The 6988-nt window shown below is 41.2% G+C and overlaps 1 long non-coding RNA gene across 1 annotated transcript in view; it reads right to left on the bottom strand.

Moving 5' to 3' along the window:
* The window catches only part of LOC137429213 (uncharacterized), a 106385-nt gene extending 100614 nt beyond the window's left edge, over window positions 1-5771 (bottom strand). Inside the window, exon 1 of the long non-coding RNA XR_010984836.2 lies at window positions 5664-5771. This is a non-coding gene — a long non-coding RNA (uncharacterized LOC137429213). The remainder of the gene's footprint in view (window positions 1-5663) is intronic.
* Window positions 5772-6988: the final 1217 nt, after the last annotated feature.

Here is a 6988-nt window from a genome sequence, read left to right on the forward strand (position 1 = left end):
AGCAGAAACCAAACGGATGGACCCAAGATAAGATAAATGAAATAGATGATTATTGAGGCCAGTGGCAAATATGATTAACTACCTTATAGTCTGGAGGCACTTCCAGGAAATGTGACAGTAGGGGTACACTCATGTTACAAGCTGGCAACAATGTTTTTCTGAAAGCCCAGACCTCTAGGAACCCAAAAAGTCTTGTTGCCAGCTTGGGAAATGGTTTGGACCAGATTTGTGGCCATTTTTCAAAATGGCCGCCTACATTTTTGGTGTTTTCTAATATTTGAGCTCTAGAACTTATATCTGGCTGTCTTAAAGGTCTCTAGGGTTATGACCTTATAACATATAGTCATACAACAATCCTCACCCAAATTGGGGTGCATGGCATATCTATAAGTGGTTTTATTGAAGCAAAAAGGCAAAAATATGCCTGAAAAACGCCTTCATTTTGATTTTTCCAAATCACTAAATTGCATACTGTGAAGTTGTTCTTTGGTCAATTTCTTTCAAAATAGTTTTAAAATTTGCCCAGATCCCTCCTCTTCATTAGCAAATCTTCAGGAATATACCCAAGTTCTCAGAAAATATGTTTTATGCATGATCAGCTACCCCTACCCCCTAAATCACAAAACGTGCCAATTTTCAATATTTCCAGATTCCAACCAATATCATTGTTGTATGACTTTTTCTCATCATGATAGGTCCAAATTAACTTACTCTATGTGATTAGGTGTTAATAAAAATTGAATTTCACACTTTAGTGAAAATCCAAGATGGCTGCCAAATGGCCAATAAAATATAATATTTCACATTATGACGTTAAGTTAAGGTAATGCAGTCTACCATTTGATACCAACACATTTTTGAGACATAATATATTGCAATAATGATGCTTTCCTTTGTATCCTTCCTCAGGTCCTGCCCGAATCATCATTTTAACATAATTGTTGTGCTAACAATGTACTATAACATATTGCTTGTTGCATGTGCTGTAAATAGCTTTCAGTGTTGTGGTAGACATAGTCTTTGTCTCTTTCCAGATATGAATGAAGATGGAACCTGTAGCTGTGATAGGCGGGAGACGGAAGAGAGAATCAGTTGCACTGGACATCGACTGGAGCACATGCTTCATTTGCCAAGGCAACAGAAAAAATGAAAAGACAACCAAGCCCACAGATGTTGGTCTCGAACGCTTTAAAGACTGTGTGATTACGAGACAGAAATACCATGACCATGAGTACATCTCAACACTTGACAGAATACAGAGTATTGACCTTGATGATGAAAAAGAACACATAGTATGGCACAGGGGCTGTTATTCAAAGTTTACACATGCCAACCATATTGAGAGACTGAAAAATCGGCATGAAAAGGAAGCAAAGGACTCGTGTGACCAACCATCTACATGCATTCGCCCCTCTTCTAGAGCATCAGTTGCTTCAGTGTCCTGGGACAAATGTATTTTCTGTCAGGAGGATAAGGCAGGAAAGCAATTGAGGAATGTAGCCACTTTAGAGACCTCAGACAGAATACTAAATGATGCTCAAAAGAACAAGATTATGAGATGCCGGTTGGCAGGAATAAGTGACCTAATAGCTGCTGAAGGGAAGTACCACCTTCCTTGTTATGTAACCTTCAGGAGGAAGTCTGAGTCAACTGTCCAGTCTGTGCACAAGGAATCTGGAAAAGCAAGGATGCTGAGGGATGAATCTGATGTCCAAAGCCTGATGTCGATGTTTCAGAGATTTGAGGTCTTCAACAAAGAGTCTGAGGAACTTGTATGTCTCACTACTGGGGATATTGCAAATGCCGCAATTAAAAAGGACCTGCTATGTGCGGAGAAGGTTGGACATCAAGTGGCCCGTACCTTTGTGACTGAGCGTTTCATTGAGAAAAAGACCAGCCTACACACAAGCATCCCAAAACAAAAGTTGAAGACATTTGCATCCATATTTGCTGTTGAGGTGTCCAAGGACAAGAAGAAAAAGGGTACTGCTATTGTCAAAGCAGATCGCGATCTGTTTCAACGACTGATTGTTGTCATGGAGGCAGGCAGAGATATTGACATAGATTCACTTCTCACACAAGAACTTTGCCATGTACCTTTAGCTCTAGCCAATACTGATGGGACCCTCAGACAAACAAACAAGTCACAGTTGCTACCTCTTCTAGAGAAAGATGGTGTGTCTCAGGCAAATGCCCCAGCATCTAACACACCAACATGCACAATTGTTGATGGAATGGCCTTAGTTCAGGCATTGGGAAAGCCAAAGGACACAAAGATATTTGGAGACTATGCCAAGAGGGTCGTAGCTGCAGTGTCAAACAACTTCAAGGAGCCCTGTAACCGTGTGGATGTGGTCTTTGACTGCTATGAAAAGCACTCAATCAAAGATGCAACAAGAAAGAGGCGGGTTGGAAAGGGTCGTGGCATTAGATGTGAAATAAGCAACAGAGATCTCAAGCTACCACAGCAATGGAAATCTTTCATGGATGTCAATGACAACAAAGTGGCTCTTACAAAGCTTCTCAAGGAAGAACTACTTGAACATGAACATGAAGCCACAGGAATTGGTGGTTAGTGGTGGAAACAATGGCATGGCTGCCTCTTCCACAGGCAGGAACATGGAGCATCTCTGTTCATCACAAGAGGAGGCAGACACGCGTATGATTCTTCATGCTCTGGAAGCAAAGGCTAGAGGATATGAGAGGATCGTCATCACCAGTAGTGATACCGATGTATTATTGCTTTTGATGGCCTTCCAGCCCCAAATGCCAGAAGAGGTATGGATGAAATCAGGGACCTCTAAATACAGGCGCTACATTGCTGGCCACAAAATTGATTGCACTGATGATGTCAGGGACAGTCTTCTAGCTTTCCATGCCATTACAGGATGTGACAGCACCAGTCAACTCGCAGGCATATCAAAGAAGGCAGCATGGAAAATATTTTGTGAAGTTCCTCACCTACTCTCCCAGCTAGGGGTTGCACATGTTCCAAGTGAAGAGATTTGTGCAAAGGCTGAGGAGTTTGTCTGCCGTCTTTACAACCCGAAAGGAGACGCAAAGGAAATCCAGGCGCTGAGATGTTCCCAATTCAGAAAAGTTGGTAAAAAGCCAGAGAACATGCCACCAACAGAGGATGCATTGCACCAGCACATTTTAAGGGCACATCATCAAGCCCTTGTGTGGCGAAATGCCAATGTGCCAAATCCAGGAATCCCCAATCCAACAACATCCGGCTGGTACCTTGAGGACAACCAGCTGATGCCCCGTCTCATGACCAAGGAAGGGCTCACAGCAGAATGTGTCAAAATTGCGACGTGTGCATGTACCTCAAAGGCCCGTCCATGTCTAACTGGCAGGTGCAACTGTAGGAAAAATGGATTGCGGTGCACATTGGCATGCAAATGTGCAGACTTATGCAGGAACCCCCTCAATGACTCTGATAGTGATTAGACGACATGCATGGAAACTTGAGTATATTCCATAATGTCATATTGTTACTATGCTGGCTGTATTTGACGTAATGTAACTAGTCTTGCTTCAGCTCTGTTCCACCAATGTATTACTAGTCTATGATATGACTGTATCCCACATTCTGTCACTTATGTATGAATAGCCAGATTAGCTTGTTGGGTATGACTTTGTTAATTCAGTGCCAAATATTTGTTTAGTTTAAAGGTGCAAGCATTGCATTGACGTTTGTATTGTTTGGATCAGTGTAACATAATAATGTTTGCATTATGTATACAAGTTATGTATGTTTATTTTTGTTTTACATTAAATAATATAGCTTATATTTTACAATCTTCTATGTCTTCATTTATGTAAGTGCCTTGTTTGTCAGCTATGTTGGAACTAATATACTCCGCAAACAAGGCACTTCCAAATCCACACTACTTTCCTGAAATTCAAATGTTATAAAACATAAATTTTACATAAAGTCCCCCTCTAAAATAATACATCTTCAACTCATCAAGACTCTTTCACATACATGTGACCTATAGAATAGTAGTGCCTCATATATTTAGTATAAATGGAACATTTTAGAAGTGCCTCTGAATGAAATTGCAGTCTTATGGTCTCGCGCCACCAAATATTCTATGGCCATTTGGCAGCCATCTTGGATTTTCACTAAAGTGTGAAATTCAATTTTTATTAACACCTAATCACATAGAGTAAGTTAATTTGGACCTATCATGATGAGAAAAAGTCATACAACAATGATATTGGTTGGAATCTGGAAATATTGAAAATTGGCACGTTTTGTGATTTAGGGGGTAGGGGTAGCTGATCATGCATAAAACATATTTTCTGAGAACTTGGGTATATTCCTGAAGATTTGTTAATGAAGAGGAGGGATCTGGGCAAATTTTAAAACTATTTTGAAAGAAATTGACCAAAGAACAACTTCACAGTATGCAATTTAGTGATTTGGAAAAATCAAAATGAAGGCGTTTTTCAGGCATATTTTTGCCTTTTTGCTTCAATAAAACCACTTATAGATATGCCATGCACCCCAATTTGGGTGAGGATTGTTGTATGACTATATGTTATAAGGTCATAACCCTAGAGACCTTTAAGACAGCCAGATATAAGTTCTAGAGCTCAAATATTAGAAAACACCAAAAATGTAGGCGGCCATTTTGAAAAATGGCCACAAATCTGGTCCAAACCATTTCCCAAGCTGGCAACAAGACTTTTTGGGTTCCTAGAGGTCTGGGCTTTCAGAAAAACATTGTTGCCAGCTTGTAACATGAGTGTACCCCTACCACCTTTTCTAGGCCACTTTTGGGGATATGCCTCCAGACTATTACTTTTCTTATGATCAGGAGAAAGCTGACCGGTCTGTAGTTGAGATTTGAGAGTGACAGTTTTTGGCATCCTCATGAAGAATTGGAATGACACGTCAACTTTCCATGATACAGGCAATACGTAAAAAGGAGTAGAGGAGGAGAGGACGCAGCAGAACATAAGAGGGACGTTCAAAATGTTCTCAGAACGAGCTAGCCCAATAAAAGTCACCATGTATAAAATTCTCAATATGTATTTATATAAGTTATAAAAATATTTCTTTCCTAATGAAATATTTTTTTTTTTTGACGTTGGCGTTTCGTGAGCTATTGCGAGTATCTTCTTCCGACAACTTGAAAACCTCTTGCTTGTGCATCACTATGAAATTAATAAGGACCAGTCGTTCTATCCTTGCAAACCCACAATGTCATCGAATCACTTGTTAATTTAGTATATTTCAAACGAAATTAAACAATAAGAGGCCATATACTTAAATGTTGACTGTTTGTCGTTGAAGGCGGCAAAAAGGGTTGGCGTCAGGAAGGGCATCCGGCCGTAAAACATTGCTTCAAAAAGGGGACCAAAAAACAACAACTACCACGGTCCCCGAAAAGGCCAACCCCCGCTTTGCGGGGAAAAATGGCCTCTAAACGGTGGTTATACTTAAATGTTGACTGGCAACCCCCTCCTCCACCCTCCTGTGTACACCTTTGTTTGCACTGCTGACTCACCCAATTATCACCCTTCCAGTGCGTACGTAATAAATAGATTATCCCGAATCGAACATATAAAAAAGTTGGTGGATTCCTTAAGTCAGATTCCCAGTGGCGGGCTGTGGGAGCACCATTCAATTACCGTAACCCAGCTCACACCTTCGCTTCCCACGGTTCCTCAAGTCCATCGAGTTCTCCAGGAAATAAACAACGCTTGCAGCCTTGAACATCTGTTTGATTCCAAGATGATTTCTCGGTGCCTGTCACGACCTTCACAAATCGCTCCATTCCCAGCAGAGAAGCGAAAACATTCGTTTGGAGATGTGCTCTTGCTTCAGGGACGGGGATCGTTTAGACTAAAGAAACTGATTACGCGGCTGTGAAACAACCACGAAGAATCATCAAATGAACCCGAGGAAGGAATGTCCCGCCTAATGAGAGCCACCGTCACACGCGACGTCATCGAATTCCTCGTCCAACTCTCATACTGGATTTCGTCCACGCGTCCTGACTTTGATCTGCGCTTGTTCATCTCGTTTTATTTCGGATTCCATCTTCATGGTCCGTAAGCTAAATATCCGTAAGGATAAAGGAATGCAAACTTTTCTCGGATTATAAAGTTTCACACACACGTCGTTCAGACTGCACGGACGATCGTTCCACGAGTTACTTTTCCCTTATTGAAATGTCCTTCAAACTCGTCCGATTCCAGGACAGCGCACCTCATCCAAGCACTTCAAAGGGTCGCTGTCGCCTTAGGAAGAACTCCATTTTGTCATTCGTTCTTTTGAAGTTGAAACTCATGACACTCCCTCGGGGTTAAGAATGCAAACTTTAAGTGTTGGAAGTGGAAAAATCAGCACTAATACCTGGTCTACCTTCCCTTTTTCGGGTCACTTGGTCGAGGGTAAAGAACTTTTGGTAATTTTATAATATAGCCCAGCGGTGTAAAGGCAACACCTGGTGGTCAAAGTTTGATGATACATGTTATTAAAAGAATTTGGTTTTTCTTTATATTAGCAATGTGCAATCGTGTTTTGTCAAACCCATTCAAAATGTGATGACATATGTCACCATACACTGTAATCTTGGTGTTAGCTTCATAGTTAAGTTGGCTGCCTTAAAATCTTAGGGTCTTGAGTAATCAGCCCCTGTCGTGCTGTTAAATAACACCAGGTGGGCTGAGTCAGCCTGTCATCCTTTCGATGTCGGCAAAATGAGTACCAGCTTAATGGAAACAGGGGGCACTGCATCATCAGCACAGCCGTGCTCTTCGCAGTGATGCAACCAACACCCACCGGATGCATACGAAATGATAGTGATATCCAAACACGGTACAGGATACAGCTCGGCCACAATGGGAAAACGAACAAGATTCAACACCTGACTCAAGATTATACCAAGTCAATAAATTCAATTCTACCAAGATTTCCAAATCATGGAATTAGATTCTACCAAGATTTCCAAATAATGGAATTAGATTC

This window comes from Myxine glutinosa, chromosome 6 (assembly GCF_964187855.1).
Source record: "Myxine glutinosa chromosome 6, kmMyxGlut1.1, whole genome shotgun sequence".
In the NCBI taxonomy this organism is placed as follows: domain Eukaryota; kingdom Metazoa; phylum Chordata; class Myxini; order Myxiniformes; family Myxinidae; genus Myxine; species Myxine glutinosa.